The sequence below is a fragment of the Ambystoma mexicanum genome, chromosome 1q (assembly GCF_040938575.1).
Source record: "Ambystoma mexicanum isolate Mex_15411 chromosome 1q, UKY_AmexF1_1, whole genome shotgun sequence".
Taxonomy (NCBI): domain Eukaryota; kingdom Metazoa; phylum Chordata; class Amphibia; order Caudata; family Ambystomatidae; genus Ambystoma; species Ambystoma mexicanum.
This window is the reverse complement of record NC_090922.1, coordinates 1,124,429,563-1,124,449,746: the sequence shown is the minus strand read 5'-3', so window position 1 is coordinate 1,124,449,746 and position 20,184 is coordinate 1,124,429,563. Positions and strand designations below refer to the sequence as shown.

Here is a 20,184-nt window from a genome sequence, read left to right as displayed (position 1 = left end):
TACAGCTTCACTGGCTTCCCATTGAGAAAAGGATCCTCTTCAAGTCCATGTGCATCGTTCACCAGGCTTTTTCTAAGATAGGATCAGAATATATCCAGAAAAAATGTCCACTGTATGTTCCTTTTCGCCCCCTGTGCTCTGTCCGCCCTTTTGCTGTCTGTGCCTCGCATCAGTGTATCACGAATAGGTGGTCGGGCTTTTTCGGTTGCGGCTGCGAAGGCCTGGAATGACCCCTCTGGCCCTGCGAGCCATGGATGATCACTTTGCCTTTCGCCGCACCTTCAAGACACTATTGTTTTAAGCCATCTGCTGCTGCCGCCCCTCCACTCTTTAGCGCCATGATGTCTTCAGGCAAACATGCGCTGTATTGATATTGATATTTTATTTATATCGCACTAGTACACCATTATATGGAAAACATACCCCTTTAGAATTGCAGCTAACCTGGATGTCTGACTTGATTCCTCCTGGGCTTGATTTGTGTACAATGGGCCTGTGGTCGGTCAGCATGTGGAATGTATTCCTGCATACGCATGTTCTAATGAAGTTCTCAGTGTCAGCAACTTAATTTCTTCTGCTTGTCATGCCAGCCATCCATTCATTCATTCATTCTTACTCCTTCGATCCGGGCTACCATTCCGCCCTTCTCTCTCCTTGGCATCAGAGATATGACCATTGCTTTGGTTGCTTCATATTTTGCCCCCATACACTTCCATGTGTCCTGGAACAACCTTAGCTCCCCACTAACCCCCTTAATGTTGGAGTACCCCAAGTGTCTGTCCTCGGTCCACTTCTCGTCACTCTTACTTCAGCTCTTGGCACCCCTGATCTCCTCTTATGGTTTCTCCCATCAACTCTTTGCTGATGACACCCCGATCTTCTCCTTTCAATTGCCCTACCTCACCTATCTGCTCATCTCACTCCCTACTCTCCTCCTCACTCATTACAATCATCCTTGGCTCACCTCCTTGTTCCCCAACACTGAAATGCTCTTCCTTTCCGTAACTCTACCACTATTTAAATCAAACCTCATAGCTCTCCTTTCTGCAAAACCTGTTTCCTAGCACTCTACAATGCTGCTTCACCCGGCTCTCCCTACCATTCATGGACAGCCATACAGCACTTTTTCGTCACCCCTCCATCCTTAATACAGCACTTCCTCCACCATCCCATTCCTTTATCATTTTGTACTGTCCTCGTCCTTGGTTGATGTTTCCAACTTAAACATCTGGTCTTCAAGTCGTATTCTCTCACCCCATTGTAAAAGAGCAATACCCTCCGCTCTGTTACTAATGGTACATTTTGCAATCGTTTTTGTGCCAAAAATGCATTGCTTTCACAGGCACACGCCAACCTTTCTTTTCAATTACTGAATAGTTACGCTCAGATGTCTACCTAACCTACGGTTACAGAAAGTAGTCCCATTTTGAATTAGTGTGCACAGTCAGATGCTCTTATGTTTGCAACATGTATATGACAATATTAAAGTCTAGAGTCGACATGAATTATGTTAACAGATCATCTTACTCTGTTCAATAGGAATACATTTATGTCTATGTGTGTGTGCGCATCATATCAAGTTTAATGAAGAATGTTTGTAAATCAGCCCTCCTCACATACTCTTCTCGATGATATATATCGGTTAGTAATCACGTGGCTGTTTATTCTTCTCTTTACTATATTGCACCCTTCAGTCTACATTTACCACAGCATTTGGACCTACTTTCTGTAACCGTAGTTTAGGTAGACATCTTGTGTAGGTTACTCACTATGCATGGTTGCTCGTTCATTACAAGCTCCCTGATCTTCTTTGAACTGTCCATCTTCCATTTTATTAGACAAAATCCTTAGTTACTCGCTTTACACGAGTTTAGTTATCTACTCGGGACAGTCAGTCTTTTGTTAGCCGGGTCCCCGTCTATTTAACACTAGGACTAAGTCTTCCGGCGTGGTCTTCAGCTGGCGCTTCCTTGCGGCAGTGTGCTTCGTACCTGCTGGCATCAGCATAGTGGTTTTGAGCCTTTGCTCGAGGTAGGCTTTGTTGACAGGGCCTTCGGGGTCATTTTATTCAACACACGATTTAGCGCTTTAATTAGAATAGCCCTCTCCGACTTTGCCATACAGTGTTTGGCAGCTGTTGTGAAGCATTACACGTTTGCTGCTCGCAACTTCTCATTGGACTTATTTGGTGGGACGGCGATCCCTTGTTGGGAATTTTTGTCACCCTCTGTGATGTAAGCTAGATTCTCCTCTTATCCTCAAGTAGTTGGTTTTAGCTTGTGTATGCATACTACATTGACAGTGTACATTTACTTTAAGATACGCACAGTGGATTGGAACAGTTGCTCGACTGATCGCATTGGAATAGGTACATGCCTCCTGACTCACATGGTATAGATTAGTTTTCTCGCATGCGGTTGGATGGTGCTGGACACAGACTCAGTGGAATAGCCATATGCTGTCTTGGTTTTCCCCATTGGTGACTATTTGCACAGCATATAGAGCAGGTCTGGTAATAGGTTTGATTTTTAACTATGGATATGTAATGTTACATATTAATTTGGAGAAACAATGTATTATATTTTACATTGTAAAATGTTATCTACTACAATGGTCAGTTTTGCTTGGTAATGACAGCTCAGGACAGCTAGACCGTGTCTCGCAAAGTGTACCTTTGTTGTCACCTTGCAGCCTTTGAATCAAAGATGGCATTGGCCCCCCTTTATACCGAGAGAGGAGTACATTTTCTTCATGGTGATTTGCACTTTACCATCCACTTCCTTGTGTGCAACAGTGAGATTGGATGCAGAGTTGGCCATGAGGTTTATTTTATTTCCGTCAGCTTGAGCCATGCCATGCCATGTGGTTTAGATCTTCTCCTACATCCTGAATCAATAGCCAATATGGTGGTGTATTCTTCTTCATTAATAGTATTTTCATTGGGGTCATCACTTGGCATCCCAGTGATGGAAGTTTAAGAATTCTTTGGAAAAAAGTTTCCAATCTGGCCTTTTACTGGACATTCTCTGAACCGCGCTTTGCATGTGCGGACATTGAGTCATGCTTCCACAGCAGCGTCTACACGTCTTTGGAGGTTTTGTTCCACACCTTCCATAGGTGCACGGAATGGAGCGTGCAGCTTTGGTGATTCGTGTGTGGGTAATGTGGTGGATTTCTGATGTGTGCGATTAAGAAGAGACTTCTTTGCTTCTGGTCATGGTTTGTCAGTGGATCTTAAAATTAGGAGTGCTGTATCTATGGATAGGTCTTTTGTTTTTCTTTAATACATCTTGTTTTGGGATTGTATGGTTATTGGTGTCAACTATTAACATGTCCGACTCTGAATATAGATATATTGGCATTTAAAGTCACATATTACTGCCAATTCATGACGAACTTCTGCATCCGTTAATTGATGCGCTATCCACTTGTGTAAAATCTTAAGTGATAACCATCTTGGCTCTGAATGTACACTGATCAGCTTTGAGGCATGCACTACTGTTTTGTCCTTTAACCCAATTAGCATTAATCTACACCTGCACTGCCTACATATCGCAATGTTCCAAATGCATGTAACTGGTCTCTCTAAAAGCGCCGCGAAGCTGCTGTGCGCTTTATAAATGAAAAATAACTTTAAAATAAAAATCAGCATGGTCGCCTTCATTTGCGCAGCACAGCCTCAGCATCCCGCCACCTCCAAATGAGTTTCAAAAAGGGAGAGCCATGGAATCCACGAGACTAGGGGCTTTTACAGGACCGCCAGGACACGCAAGGGTGGAGTAGCACTCTGCACCACACCCGATATGGATGTCCTCTGCGCAAGTTCTTAACTCTAGGGTGTTACAGCTACTCGGTGTATTGCAAGGAGGGAACAGGAGGTGGTTGGAAGAAGGCAACAGCTGGGCTGGAGGGTCCTCGCAGCTCCGGTCCATGTCAGATTCTGGTGCACAAGCACTCATCCATGCTCCTGTGGCTCTGCATCGCTCCTAAAGCGATGCAGAGGCACTTCCTGATAATTGGTGGCCGCCACAGTTCCCTTACAAAGCAATATTACTAACAGAGGTGTTAAGCAACAAGGGGAGAAAAATGCACGCTATCTTGGGAGAATCCTGGGAAGAAAATACATTCACTAGTGAGAAAGCAAGGCTTGCAAGACAGGCATCGAAACACTAAATAACTTGCATTTAAAACGTAAGGCTCTCTCGCTTAAAGCTTAAAAAACAAATGACAGTCTCTGATACTTGGTGCCACAAGTGGGGGAGTTTGGAAAGGCAATCAGTTACAATGCACTTTGGTAGCACTAGATGTTCCCAATATTTCACAAGTAGGCAAATGGTCCATAAACCTACCTCTTTAACTGTTTTATAAGTCACGTGACATTCGGGGAGTCAGTGTTTTTGGGAGGTAGACAATGGGCCCACATATTCAAGCGACCGGCCACCGAACACATAAGCCTGTCTGTATCATACCTGAATTTTTTAACATGAGTACTCACAGATGTTATATTAAAGACCAGCATAGGTTTATTTGGAAACTAGACGAGAGCCGCCAAGAATATCGCCCCGAACTAAACCCCCTTCACACCAGAGAGTCATGCTGCAGCCTTTCCTGATAAAGTACGCTGTGCTGAAACCCGTATTACCAGCTGCGACCACATGGCCTCTGCCCCACCCTAAGGGGGACGTTTTAAAGGCAAGCATGTCCACGTGCCGCAGGCAAAATGCAACAGTTCCAGCGCAGTGCCTGCAAACACGTTGCCCCTGCCTGCCGATGCCTGTATCACATGAAATGTCCGCATTCCAATTGTCGCGTTGAAGTAGACATCTCTGAAATGTATTGAATTCTTGCAGCCAGTTAAAACTGGATTGCGTATATGGAGGGTACAACGTCACATTAAATACATTTATAAAGTTTATCTGCATTCTACAAAAGGCAGTAAATCAGATAGGGATCCCACCCACCAGGGTCTTGGTCAAGCAAACTGCAAAAGCGAGCCTAACCTGCGTAAGCACCTCCCACCTGATTTCCGGTCTATAGAATCTGGGCATTCGTGGCCTGGGGAGCAAGTAGAAGGTCGCCTGCTCTCCTGTCCTGTGCATGGTGTCAATGCTCCCAGCTTAACAATAACAAAGCCTGGCCACGCCTGAGACAGAGGGATTATCACTAGAATTTCCCACGAATGGGAGCCAGACTGTCGCACGCAAGGACAGACGTCTAACCCACCACCCCTTCCTACCCATCCGCGTTCCAATCTTCACTTGGCCACTCTGCTTCGCAGTTCCAGAATCACTATTCTGGATTTATTTTTGCGGGAGAAATTAAATGCAGTACATCTTGCATAGCTACTTTTAGTAAAACCTAGTTAACACTTTCCCCATTCCTTTAACCTACCTCACCTCCATTTAAAGATCCTGCACTCTTTCCCCCACCCCACCTCTGTTGTTTTACAAGTACCCCTCCTTCACCACTGTGTCACGCTTAACTTTCTCCCGTCCTAAATTCTGGATACGCCAGGCTACGAAACACAAACCAATTGTTCAACAAACCTCAGTACCTTGAGACCACTACTACAGTGATTTGCAGCAGCATAAAATATTTCTAACATAACATACCTAAGCCTCATCCTTAACCCCGAATCAATGTTTTTGAATTTTGATTTGCTCAAACATGTTCCCACGTTGTCCATCCTCTTCCCATTGCCATTTTTAATTCTTCGTCAGGCCATGGTCTAGTTAGCCCTGATGGGAGGGAAATGAGCCACACTTCAGATAAGACTTGCCATTATAAAACCACGATGGTAGGGATAGGCGCAGTATTAAAGGGCAGTAGCATTCTATTACAGAAAAAAGGCCAGGGTGCAACATTTACAGTGGATAGTGATAATTGACTCTTGGCCAGGAATAAATGGTGTGTTGTGTGCATGTGTAAAATTGTGGTGGCAAATTACTTCAGGCATGGGTAGTAGGTTGCAAGGTTTACCCCTGAAGGTATAAGATCCTCAGTTTCAGTAAGAGGACATGCAAGCTACCGAACAAGTCACAAAAGTCTTGCAGAAATATAGCAAAATATAAAGGGAGCAGGGACACCCCTTTGCCCACAGTTGATGTGGTAATTTTAGATGCAAAGGAGAATCCTTGTAGTTTTCGCCTGTGCCCAGTATGAAATTCCAGTGGCAACATCTACTCCAAATTCTTAAGTGTCCTCATAAGTGCTGCTTCAATCAGCCCTAATCTTTTACAGGGTGCAGAAGTTCAATTTGCAAGCGACTAGCTAGCCATAAAAAAGTCAATTAGCACCTTAATTCTAAACATACACGCAACACACAATTTCTTGCTCATCAAGAGTCAAATATAACTAACCAATGGCTAGTGCCAATTTTGCACCCTGCTTCTATTAAACGAACATCACTAGAGCTGGGGACATTTGCCATAGATGAGCTAGTGTCACGCTGCACCTTCCCAATCTTCCTTGGACAAAAAGTAAGAGGATCGATTCTGTATGGAGTGAGGGGTGGGGGAGGGGGGTTTCAATGGATTTAGGAAAGAGGTTCAACGGGAGGAAGGGGGCCAGATGTGGCACCCCACAAAGGCCTCAGCGATTTCACCTTCCTCCTCTTCCCCCCCTCAATAACATATTGCGTCTCCCGTGGGGCATCCTGCTGAGCATAACCCTGGACTCCACTACACAGGCGATCTTTCCTGCTCGTCTTCCTTCAGGGTTGGGATAAGAGAGGGTCAGTCCTTTCTTGGCCACCTGAATAAGGGATTCTCGGGGTTTGCTGAGGAGAATACCCTCAGGTTTCTCACAGTGCCGACTATAACTCACGCATACAACTTCACAGTAAATGATGCAACTGGATTCTCTCCTTATTACCCAACGTTTGCCAGAGAAGCCAGACTTCCAATAGACGTATGTTTTGCAACATCCTCAGACGGTACGAGCTATGACAACTTATTTTCAGCAGTTGAATCAACAGGTTGAATAGGTTCAACAAATCGCACAAGCTGCTGCTAACAAGAATGCTGCCAACAACAAACATCAGTATGATTGTAAAGTGTGATATCAAGATCTGCAGCCAGGTGATAGAGTGCTAATCAGAAGTTTGGGACACAGAGGTCGAAATAAAAAGGCGATAAATGGGAGTCACAGCCTTACATAGTAGTATGCCAACTATCAGAGATAGCTGTACGTCGGCTTCAGGAGGAAGGGAAGCCTAGAAATATTGGGACTTTACATCGCAATCACATACTGGCTATTGGGAGATTATGTTGAGCTCCCAGACTGTGCCATAAAAGAACTGTCTATTACCAAACGCTCCGAGGACACCGATCCAGGAATGAGTTTGCCGACAGTTCCATTAGACACTGTCTCATCGCAACACAGCAATGATCACCAGGAGGAACCAAGAGATGAATCCCCTGAGGTTCAGTGGACTGAATGGTCGCCCATACCGGTTTCTGACGAGGTTCAAGAATACAGCCTCAATGACCCAGAATCATAGTTCACCCGATAACACCAGCTCCATTAGAAACATTCCCTGTGCCGGTCGCAGGGGAGGATTCACGACTTAACATAACATAAGGGGGAGGTTCTATTCCACTGTGTCTCCATCAGTTGGAACAAAGTATATATCCTGAACCAGAACAACCGGAGAAAGTAGACCTGTGTGTAAACTAACGTTTAATGCTCCAGGGGCTCAGAGTGAGGTATACAGGGATTCCTTCTAGTGAGGTTGCCAATTAACTCAGCTCAAATTCATGCCCCACACTTTGGGAATGTACTGAAATCCCAACAGATTGGTGGGTGCCTATTCCTCCGCCTGATGTGTTACCCCACCCTGGGATATTTAACCAGATCCTCGAGGCTGAGGATTCGTGAAAAGGGGATGGTGTAACCCCTCCGATGGGTATGGGGTTCCCTTTAACCATAGGCTGGGTTGTGGGCACGGCCCATCCAGGTGTACATCAAAAAGCACACGTCACAGCTCACTAGGGCTGAAGGTATGAAATGCATTTAAAATGCACTGAAAAGTGTAATACACTGTTTAATGTTATAATTAGTATTAGTTATGTGAAATGCAAGTGTTATGGATTTAGGTTTGTGGCAGTATGTATTATATGTACACTTATGTATTGTTATTAGCAATGGGGGCATCCATTTATTTTAGCTCTCCTGGCGAGGTCCTGGCTGGCCACTACAATGGCCTTTGCTACAGAATTTCCTCCATTTGCCCTTGGTGAGGACCTATCAAGGCTCATGGAATGTTGATGACGTGGTAGTTGCAGAGGGGTTGCAGAGAGAGCAGCTGTGTCAGCCTGTCCTGTAGTTAAGCTCTCCACAGGCTATAGGAATATCTTAATGTATATATACTCTCAGAAACTTAATATAGGTTGCTTTAAACCTGTTGTTTCTGCCATCAGCTTAGCCCTGCTCTATATCAGCACTCACCAGTTTCTGAGAAGATTTTTACATCGGGTAAAGTGTACACACACCTTTGCCGATTCCTGAAGAGACAGGTATTTAAATTCTGAATGTTTCTTCAACTCTAAAGTCCTGGAGCACAAGTAGCAAGAATCCCATCGGAAATCACTGAAACTGCTCCATGAACTTCAATCTGTGCTTAACCCTGGAGTGAGACATTTCATCCTTCGCTTTCAACAACTTATTGTAAGGCATATTAGTACCAGGCGAGGGCGCAATCAGAATGCAAGAGCCATTCTGATTGGCCCTCGCCGAGTCATTACCAGGCCGGGAATCCCTCCATCGGGATTCCACAGCCTTTGTCCCCGGCGGGGGGAGTGGCAACCCTTCAGCCAATGAGGAGGCTCGAAGCTGGGCCATCCCCGCTCTGAGCCTCCCCGCGGCTGAGAGGCTGCCTTCAAACCCCCGTCCCCCCCCACCCCCGCCGGGGACTCGGGTACGTTTTTTTTTTGTTAGTTTATTTTTTTTTTAAATTCCCTTCCCTCAGCTCCCATCTGCCCCCCGCCCCCCCTCACTTACCTTCTTGTTCCTGCGTCCCCGGCGGGGGACGAGGGAAGCCTCCAGCCGTGTGTAGACTCGGAGCGGGGCCATCCCCGCTCCACGCCTCCACACAGCTGGAGGCTTCCCTCGTCCCTCGCCGGGGACGCAGGTACGTTTTTTGTTTTTTTCTTCCCCCATCCCACTCCTGCCCTCCCAACCCCACTTACCTTCTTTTTGATCCTTTTTCGGGAGCGGACGCTCTGGGAACACTTGTGTTCCCAGCGCGTCCGCTCCCGATGGCTGCCATGGAAATGGAAAACTGTTTTCGGCGGCCATTTTCTGGTTGTTTTTCTTTCCCCCCGCCCCCGAAACGCTGCAGCGTTTCGGGACAGAAAAAAAATGCTTTTAGTGCCCCGGTCATGCACATAATGCAGGCCGGGGTACTAATAGCAATATGAGCCTCGCGGCAGGGCCATTACCGACTCAGGTAATGCCCCCGCCACTCGGGTCATATTGCTTATTTCTTACTCAGAACGGTCTATATCACATGAACTGGGGCAGTATTACTTGTTTTTGTCTACTTGGTCTTTTTAATCCATTTTATTATAATGGACCAGTTTTGTTCCTTTACTGATAATTCAGATACAAATATATTTTAGTCAGATTGAGAAACAGAAATATGGATCATGGAAATATCAGAATATTATATAAAAGCACCACTGTTCTACAGGTGTATGCACAATTTATTCTGAGTCATCCATGGGTAACAGTATGACCGCTGCTTGTTCCCCTTAATATGGAGGAGTGATTATTTTGATACACTAGGTTTTCCCCACTGTGTCAGTCCAGCGGTTTGGTAGTGCTCTCAGAGTTTATTTTATAAAATTCAGGCTATTAGTCCTGGTACCCTTGCTCCCATATGTGAGAGTTAAAGGACAGGTTACATATTGCCGACTACCCAAAGACCTACCCCCACCGTATCTGGATTCTGAAGTAGGCACTAAACAGAAATGGCTCTCACTAGAGTCCCTTCACAACTTTCTCACTACTGCTTACCAATCCAAACGCTCCTTGATGCTCATCCTCCTCGATTGCACTACTCGAGAACCCCCCCCCCCCCCGTTCAAACATCTGCGGCTCTGCGCTTGTCTGGCTCACCTCCATCATCTAAGGAAACGCCACCTCCTCCATGCCCAGCCCTATTTCAGTGGAGGTTCACTAGAGAACTACCGAGCTGCCACCTTTTGCTCTCCATCTCACATTCCAAATTGGGGCCCGCTTAAACTAGCTTTCCCACACACGGCCTCCTGTTTCTGCTCCTTCTCCCTACCACTATAACTCCCTAATCCCAATTTCAAGAATATAGCCCCTTTACAGGCCTTTAAGGTTGTTCAAAAAATGCCCATTCACTTCAGGGAAGAGGCACCCGAGACCTATATTGTCATCAATCCACACCACCCCCACGTATCCCAAATCTTGCTTTCCATTACACCACAGTGAAAAGAAGTGTAGATTATGCACATACTGTACGGTCAACGTAGCTCATCTCTGGTATCTTCCCCCTTGGCAAAGGTTTTCACATGCAGCATGCTACTCTGATTAGTTGTGTACAGTTTTTCTGATAGAAGCACGATATCATTAAAAAAAATTAAATATACTGCATTCCTTATGTATCGTGGTCTCTTAATTAGCATCAATGCCATTAATAACTTCTAGTATGCAATCAGAACGCAGTGAAGAATGAGGAGCACTTACAGCATTCCATGGCTCAGGGTAATGTGGGTACTGGATAGTCAGGGGCTCAAACTGGGGAGGGTGGGGGACTAAGCTCACATAATTCTCATACACATTTGAGGGAAAAAAAAAAAATGAGACTCCCAGCGCTGGTATCCAAGTAATAGTGGTCAAATAAAATACTACATAAATTAATATATAAAGTGGATTCCAATAGTGAATAATGTATTTGAAGAGTCAGCCAACGCGTATTTAGACCTGACTGGGTCTGTATCGAGGTGGATCATTTTTTAAAGATCCAATTGTGAAAAGACCAATCCAAGAGTACATAGCATATGCACATTAAAAAACAAACATGGATAATATCATAAACATGTTAGAGACATCATATAGTAATTAGCCAGATCATACATAAATTTAATCACAAGATAGCACGAACAATGGAAGCCAATGGAACTTGTCAAAGGAATATAGGGATAAAACGGGGGGGGGGATAAAAAAAATGAAATACTACTAGGTTTGGGTGAATAGCCGTGATAATAATTTTGACTGAAAAACAAAAATGGCTGCTGGTATGCTTGCCTATGAAACCTGTGTCTTCAATAGGTATAATTCAGCTTGATAGTTGCAGACAATTTTTCGCTTAGGATTAAAAGAGCAGTAACTGAGGACAAGAGAGGCAATGACAGAGGCAGCAAATAATCTTAAATTGGATCCAGATTATCTGCTGTGTAAAATGGATTTTGGCTTTGAACTCTACATTGACTCGCACCTGAGAGTTCCTTGTACACGCGGCTCAGGATAGGGACATTTAACATTAGCTTCTTAACAAAATCTTGGCGTGTGCTGGGTAATTGGCGCTTTGTGGGTTATGCATGGAAACTGTCACCCACTTTTTGTTTATGGAAGATTGAAAGTATTGAGATGCCGATACTTAAGACATGTAACTAATGTCTACTGTAACCATTGTAACCACCATGTATATTATGTCCAGTAACCACAAGCAAAGGTGCCCTGTAACCACTAAACTAGGCTGCGGCATGTAACCACTATGCTCTCCACTTCCTTTGTAACCAGCAAGTCTCTTCTTTGTAACAGCGCCACGATGCCCATGTGCTGCTGTGCGCTCTATAAATGCTAATAATTAATAAATAAGACCATTATTTAGGTCAGCTGGCTTTCGAACAACTGCTCAAGCATTGAGATTTTGTAGAGGCTCAACTGAGCCTCACACAGTATTCACAGTAGCCAGTTATATTCACAGGGCTTGGTTGCTTAGATCAAAAGCACTGGTAGGGACTAATAATGAAGGAAGCAAACTTGATTTTCCATTTTGACTTTGCTAAAGGTGTTATAGTTGATTGACTGATGGGGTTCCTTGAGGGTGCATGTTAGCTCTCCTCTTGATACCATATGATGTTGCATAATTTTATTTCATGTCATTTTAAGTTTTTTTTAAAAAGGATGAATGTATTGCAAATTGTATGTAAATGGTGTCTTTATTGTCCTATTTGCATCAATTCTGTACTTTTTTAAAATGCTTTTATACGGATAAAGTATTGACATATAAATAAGGACTAAACCTGATAATAATCAACCTCCTAAAGATGGAGATGATGGATCTAGCTTGCATTTATCGATTTGGCCCACGCCTTTTGACTGTGTGGATAGGGAGTTATTGCAAAAAACCTTTTTTAAAAAAATGGACATTTCCAACCAGCTTGATCATGGCCCTGAAAGAACTGCATACACACAACGAAATACGTATTCACCATGATAAAGCTGGCTCCCCATCGCACCAATAAAGACCTTTAGAGGAGTCAAACCGGGTTGTCCACTGGCGTCTCTTCTCTTCAACCTGTTAATTTCCGACATTGGTGAGACCTTACGGACTGCTCTTGCTTTTCCGCCTAAAATCAATGGGAACCACCTTGTTTGGATGCTATATGCAGATGAATTCGTCCTCCTCGATGTTACCCGATAGGATTTCAGCGGAAACTCCTGCTACTGGAAACATTCGTAAAGTGAATGAGTTAAACATCAATCCCACAAAATCAGAAATACTTATCCTTATTTAAAAAGTAAGGAAACGGAATATCAAAAAGAAGTTCCAATGGGAACTGTGGAAAGAAACACTAATCTGCATAACCCACACCAAATATCTAAGAATTTGGATAAATTCCAACATCAACGATGCGCCCGGATTCAAAACAACCGACAACGCAGGCAGTGCTAATCAAAACAAAATTTGGTAGATTCTCGGTAAAGCCAGTAATCGACTTCTATAGACAAAAAGCTGTTCCTGCACTAATTCATGGAGCCGAGTGTGCTTTAGGATGACACTGTCGATATGGGCAATGCTAGAAAATAACTTTTGTCGAGCAGTGCTTTGGCTGCCGAAAGGAGTTTCAACGGCCTGTATGAGATACGAACTGGGCCGAACGTCAATAAATGCTAGAGTGGTGTGTAGTACGCAGACTCTCTATAGGAAATTGACGGCTAAAGACAGGCCTCCCCAATTCAATATTCTACACAACCCGAGCAGCTGCAAAAACGAAACAATTCTGACTCAATGAGCTGTACGGTGTAGAGAAGATCTTGGGAGTATCTTAACACCGATATGGAAACGTTGATATTGAATCCGCAGCAATATATAAATAAAACAAACAAAACAAAGCAGCAGGTAAAAACAGAAACTCTGGCTCCAAGACTGGATTGTGACCATAGATCAAAGAGAAACAAACTAATGAAGTCGCCAGTGAAGCAAAAGTCCTGAACAAGTTACCGAATTACCTGGAGAAATTCCCCAAGCAAATTTCACAGGAATCTGTATATGAAATTCCACCTGAACCTACTTTCAACCAAAGCGGTTGTGAACATATGGATAAACACCTCATTGCAAGAGTCTAAATGCAGATTTTGTGATGAAACAGAGGAAACATTTAAGCATTTAACTCTTTACTGTCCTGGATTAAGATCGCTGAGAACCAGGTTCCTTGGTCCTTTCATAGAAGAAGGAACACACAGGTGCTGCGAAGACTGGTGGTCATTGTGCTTTGGTGGAACAAATAAAACTAACGTTTGCATGGACCACCTTTCTGGACCAACTCACTAAACTATTGACAATAGAGGATAAAAATATCAGAACTGGAACTTTCATGGGACACAGCGGAGAGTGAAATGTATATTGACAACATGCTGAATTTAGCACTGAAAAGGTTAATCCAATTGTTTTAATGATGAATGATTGTGAAAATGTAACAAACTAATAAAAGTATTTTTTTAAAAATAAATAAGGATTCTTGTGTTGGTGGAAATCCATCTAGTAAGGTCAATGCTGAGCCCCAAACAAAACTATTTTTTAGACCAAATAAAACGATTCAGAAAGTGCAATCAGAAAACTCCAGTAAAACGTGCACATTTTTTAAGATCCTATAGAAAATATATCAATAAGGGAAGGAAGAGTAGAGAGAAGAGATCAGGAATAAAACAATCAAGACATCAAATCAGGCACAGAACGTTGTCTAACCTGACCAATTTATCAGACACAGCTAAAACAAGAGAGAACTCCAGTTTAGTATTAAATGTATCCAACAGAACACTCACCCAGACGGAAGAAGATAGACCCAATAAAGGCCTGTCCTTTGCTCCTGCTATAATTGAGTAATTGCATGGATTTACAAATTGTTCTTTTTAAGCTAAAAATGTGTTTTGCAAACCAAAAGTATCATCAGGAGTATCCCAGTTATCACAAATAATGCGGAGTAAGATTACAATTGAAAATGTGGCTAACTCCCATCTATTACTATCATTAGAACATAGATACAATTTCTAAAGAATTTGTTATCGCCTATTTGGACATTTAAGAAATGTGCATTAGTGCCCCAGAATTAAAGGAAAAGTCTAAACTGTCACGCATTTTCCAAGCTGAAAATTATATTGATTCTTTCCATCAAGCTATAATACAGGACCTGTACAAATAAGAAGACAAGAAGAATTGATGTACTTTTACTAATAGGAACAACTTAAAAAGAAGATCTGAAATTCAGGCTGTTCAACAGTTACAGAGTGATCCGTCGATCATCATTAGAGAAGCGAACAAAGGTGCGAACATAGTAATCCAGAACAGAGAAGACATTATTCAGACTTACATCTGGCTACTATGCATAACTAACAATCCCAGCAAAGCCATTCTTTCACAACACAAGAATATGATTAGTCATTGGTTTAAACATGGCCTACTGACGGATGATGAATTTGCTTTTCTCAACGTGGAGCATCTCAGAACACCTACATTTTACTTCTTGCCCAAGATTCAGAAACCCTATAGGAAAATTCCGAAAGGCCGGCACATTCTAAGTAGGATCAGTTGGGTTACAGAATCTCTTGCAAAATGAATCAATATTATTCAGCAAGAAGTAAGTCAAATACCTACTTTTCTTAGGCACACAATGCATGCACTTCAAGTCCTGGAAGAGATCAACTGGCAATCAAACCATCTGTTAGTAACCATTGACGTTAAAGCACTGTACACCTTGATTGACCATTCACTAGGACTGGACAGCATGGACCTTGCTTATTCTGAAAGATCAGCTTCTTATTATACACATCTGGGAATGATCAAGCAATTCATTCAATTCTCATTATCCACTAATGTTTCTCTTTAATGGCAAATATTACCACCAAACTAAGGGGATCCCCATGGGTGCTAATTATGTCCCGGCAGTAGCTAATTTTTTTATGCATCAATACAAACCCAACTCATGCTCTGGCCAACCAATCCAATTACCAACATTATACATTGGTATCACTATATTGACAAGGCACAGAAGACGCTTTGTCTGACTTCTCAACATCAATCAATTGGCATTGAACTCACCTGTCATGCAAGTAGCATTGAATTTCTTGACGGATCATATCTTTATCACCCCATTGACTTCTGACAAACCTTTAGGAAACTTAGCAACGTAAGCTACACCTTGCATGCCACCACCTGCCACAAAAGATCAGAAATAAACAACATTCCCAACAGTGAATTTATAAGAGCTCCTGGGAATTTTCATTAAGAGATATTTTTCGACTCTGAATGCCAGTTAATTGCCACTCTGTTTTTTAGTAGAAGTTACCTTGAACCTGGAATTGCTCAGGCAGAGAAAGTAGCTAGACAACTCAGAGATAACTTATTGATTTCTAAAACGAGACCTAAGACTTCAACATCAGAGGATATCAGGTGCATCACATGATACAGTTTCAACAGTTTTCTCCTTCAGAAAATACTTAGAAAGCATTGGCTCCTTACGGAAGAACTTTTAGGCAGAATCCCACCGCTGCCACCTGTTTGAACCATAGTAATTGCTGTCCTTTGTGTAACTATTGATACTGCTCACTTTACTCTTGAGATAAGTCTGGCTGCTCAGCCATCGCTACCACTTTACTGTGTAATACAGGCTTGTATCAAAGGTGAATTTGTACTGTCACTTGTAGTCTTAATTGTTGTGGTGTTCCCAAAGGTACTGTATAGGATTCTACCTAACATGAACGTATTAGAATCTCTATCAGAGACCAACCAAACCACTGCTCTCCTTTTGAAGAGCTGCCACTCGAAGATCTCAACCCAGGCTATATTTCATGTCACAGATAACTATCAACAATTCAAACTGGCCGACTCCAGTCAGACCTATGGGTTTTTTCAAATGTTCAATGTATCCCCATAGAAAGAAAACTTAACTCCATTCAATCTGGATCAATAGGCTATTACAATGTCAAACAACTCATTAACTGCCGTACTAAATATGTAGTCTATGCCATGATCTGTGTATATCAGCAGTACTATCAGAGAGCTTAGGGTCAGAATACATGAACACCTTAGATGTTGGGATCCCAAGAGTGAAGTACCCTTTAGCCACACACTGGAAATCCAAACACCAATTGGATAACAAAAAAAGACATTGCTTCGTTGGATTTAAATATGTCCCATGTGGCATCAGAGGTGGCAACCGTGAAAAGATTCGACAGCAGGAAGCTAGACTCATTTGCAAGTTCTGTTGTGTCAATCAGGGACTCAACACTGAACATGAGTTTAATGTCTTATTATGATCATCTAGCTGCGATACGCTCAGTCATTACGTGTTTGTCAGACACATTCTTTTGAGACCCTTTTCTCATATTTCTCATGTAACAGAAGCAACAAAGACTGTACTCTTCATCCATGGTTTTGACTTTTAGCACTCACAATTGGCTTTGTGGCCTTACATTCCAACAATGTATTTATAGAGCGTGAGTTTCTTATCATTTTGTATTTACAATTCCAATTTTTCAGTTGGCACATATCAGTAGATGGATTCCAATTGGTGAAGTGCTTTGCTAATAACCATGGCAACTATTGCCTTTAGAAGTTCCAGTTTAAACTGCGATGTCTCACGTGTAATCATGGCATTTACATATACGTCTGATTTGGCTCAGCTTAACGGTCTTGTCACTCGATTGTTCATCAAACTGCTTCACTAGCAGGATGCATACGATTCATTTATGTGCCCGATTTAATTTTTCTCTGTCCGCTCTGTCGATTTATTCGTTATATAAATGTAACCTGGTAGTATTCCAGGACATATCTGATTATTATTCCTGTCCCAGGTGTGAGGTCCTATGTACATAGAGGTAGTCACACGCAACTATAGATACAGCAAGGCACCAGAGTTTCAAGCCGGATGCCACAGGATTGCTGAACTGCAGAGTTGGATACTTTCAGTCCACCCAGGTAAACTCGCATCTTTTCACTCAAAACCTGTTCTCTATCATTCTTTTTCATATTAATACAACCACTTATTGGTCCTTTCAATTCCCATTTTTTTTGCAGACACAGCAATTGTAATACATAAAAGTAGCCTGTTGTATGGATTTCCACCAACACAAGAATCCTTAGGTTTGCAACTATTAAGCTTAAATTGTACCTTTTGAAGATATCCATTTCATGGGTAAACGTACCAGCAGCCATTTTTGTTTTGCTGTCACATTATCACCACAGCTATTTCCCCAACACGACTAATATGTCAATGTTTTTTCTTTTTTCCTCCCTCCACATCCCTTCTGTCTTATTCCGATATTCCCATGACAAATTCCCTTGGCTTCGATTGCTCGTGCCGTCTTGTGCTTCGCAAATGTATGCATGATCTGACTATTATATGATGTCTCCAACATGCTTATATTATCCATCTTTGTTTTTTTAATGTCAACATGCTACGTACACTTTTATACAGTTGGTAGCTTAAAACAATATCAGCCTTGAGAAAGACCCAGGAGGGTCGAAACACGTGTTGGCTGACTCTATAAATATTCTCTATTGGAATCCACTTTCTATGCATGAATTTAAGTAGTATATTTGACCACCATTACTTGGACACCAGCGCAGGGAGTCTTCAGTTTGTTTTCCTCAAAAGCATTGGAAGCATGCTCTACACTGGAGCATGGCACATCTTCTGCACTGCATGCTGGCTGAAAAAGACAGCCACAGAAACCCTCGGAAAGGAAACTCAAGATGATACAGCGTCCCAAGGACATATAATTTTAACAATATTGGAAAAAAACATTCACCTTTAAACTAAGTTCTTACACCGCAAAGGTTGTGCCTTTGTCATACACGGACAATGCTTCCAATGCAATGAGTATGCTGTGCGTGTAGATTCCTACCACAGACTGAGGGTGACTAAGCAGGTGAGAGTTGCCACTTTGTTGCAAATTGTGTGTCCATGTCGTTTGTAGTGTAACATTTGAACGTTTGCTTCTCTTTGCCTTACTTGATTTTTTTTTTTTTTTTTTTTTTTTTAGATTTAAACCAGGTTTATTTGGGAGAATAGAAAAAAACGGATCATTTTATTTTAGAGCCAACTGCCACAAACATAAAAGTTAACTATTAAATCACAGTACCGTTTACTGAGAACCCACCTCCCTCCCCGCATTGTTGCCACTGGCGACCTCAAATACAAGACGTGTATTGGTTTTAATCACGGTATACATAAAATAAACCAACTCATGTGCTTCTGTAAGCAAGTCTTATATCGCCAGATTTTTTTTTTTTAAGAATGTTCTTCGAAAGCAGCGTGCGCATCTGATTAGTACCCGCTTTCTGATCATTGCCTTACTTGAGTGAAACCTTTGCAACAATATAACAGATTGCGTGAGGAATGTTCCAGTTCCTCACTAGTGGCATTGATCCGTGCGGCGAGGTCTACCAATCACGTTCTCTTCTAACTAATGCCTGGCAGAGGCATCCGCCACTGCTGGAATAATCCATATAAAATGTACATTGTAAAAGGGTCCCTTCACGGTGGCTTGCCTAAGTAACCTAGTGGGGAGAGGATGCTTGTGTGTCAGCTAGACCGTTACTGGTTTTATAGAAGAAATCTGCCATGTGCACATGCTTTAATGAACTTTGCAAAGCGCCGCTCACCTGGAAGCCTTCTTGAAAGGCTTTCTCGCATCTCAATTTGCACTGTACCGAATGGCAAAATGTATTCTGCAAAACCTGGCATACAAGACCGTCACATACTTCGATAGCAATCGCTAGGAACAAAGCGTTACATTTTAAATCACTTGGGCAATAGCAGGTTGGACTACTCCCGCCACTCCCTTCTCAAGAACAGCAGTTAAAAGCAGCACCTTCTAAGATTTCAAAGTCCAGTTTGAATACCAGTCCCAGGGAGTGGCCTGACCGTATAGCTGCATTGTGCTTGCGTCATAACGCGGTTTGATAACTTCCAGGTGTGCAGTGTGCCAGGGCAGATGGTCATTTCTTTACCTTTTAGCATTTCGCTGCTGTAAAGGTCTACAACCGGGACACAGAAAAACGGCTGTTTTTTTTGCCCTTGAAACACATCGATTCCTTAACTTCGCAGAGGCCGATTGGCTGGACTTTCTAATAGTGCGTGGTTGCACACAAGAGTGTGAACCATTAAAATGAATCTTAATCAAAACTAGGGGAAATTGTGTAACAGAGTGCACGCAAACATCGTCTACAGCTTCCCAGACAAATAACCAAAACGCTAGGCCATCTGCTACCATAATGAACTTTCAAATCTCTGCCCGTCACAAAAGGGAGGGCTCCCACGAAATTGTATCATCCATGTTTTGAGGTTCAACAGAGGCAGCCCCAGACCTCTACTTAGCATTAAATAGGCAGGAATTGGACATTGCACTTAGTTAACAAATGTAAAACAAATGTCGCATTACTTTAGATAAAAGGTATGGCAGTCATCAGAGGTCTTGCAACCAATAACCTACGAGCGCAATTCACAAAGCGTTTTTTGGAGGATGCAAAAAATGTGCTGGTGACAAATTTGCCAATTGCAGCAGCTTTACAATCAGTAAGAAAAGGATACTTCCAAGGGGGAAAGGGTTTACTCGGCAAGAAAAGGGTATCCCACCAGTAGCAGCCACTTATAAGCCAAATGGTTAGGCCTGGGCGAGTGTCAACTGGCGGGCAATTCAAATAAA

General features: G+C 42.7%; 1 protein-coding gene across 1 annotated transcript in view; it reads right to left on the bottom strand.

Moving 5' to 3' along the window:
• Positions 1 to 20,184, bottom strand: part of SLC25A24 (solute carrier family 25 member 24) — a 220,045-nt gene that overhangs the window by 182,150 nt on the left and 17,711 nt on the right. The gene's annotated exons all lie outside the window — the stretch shown is intronic.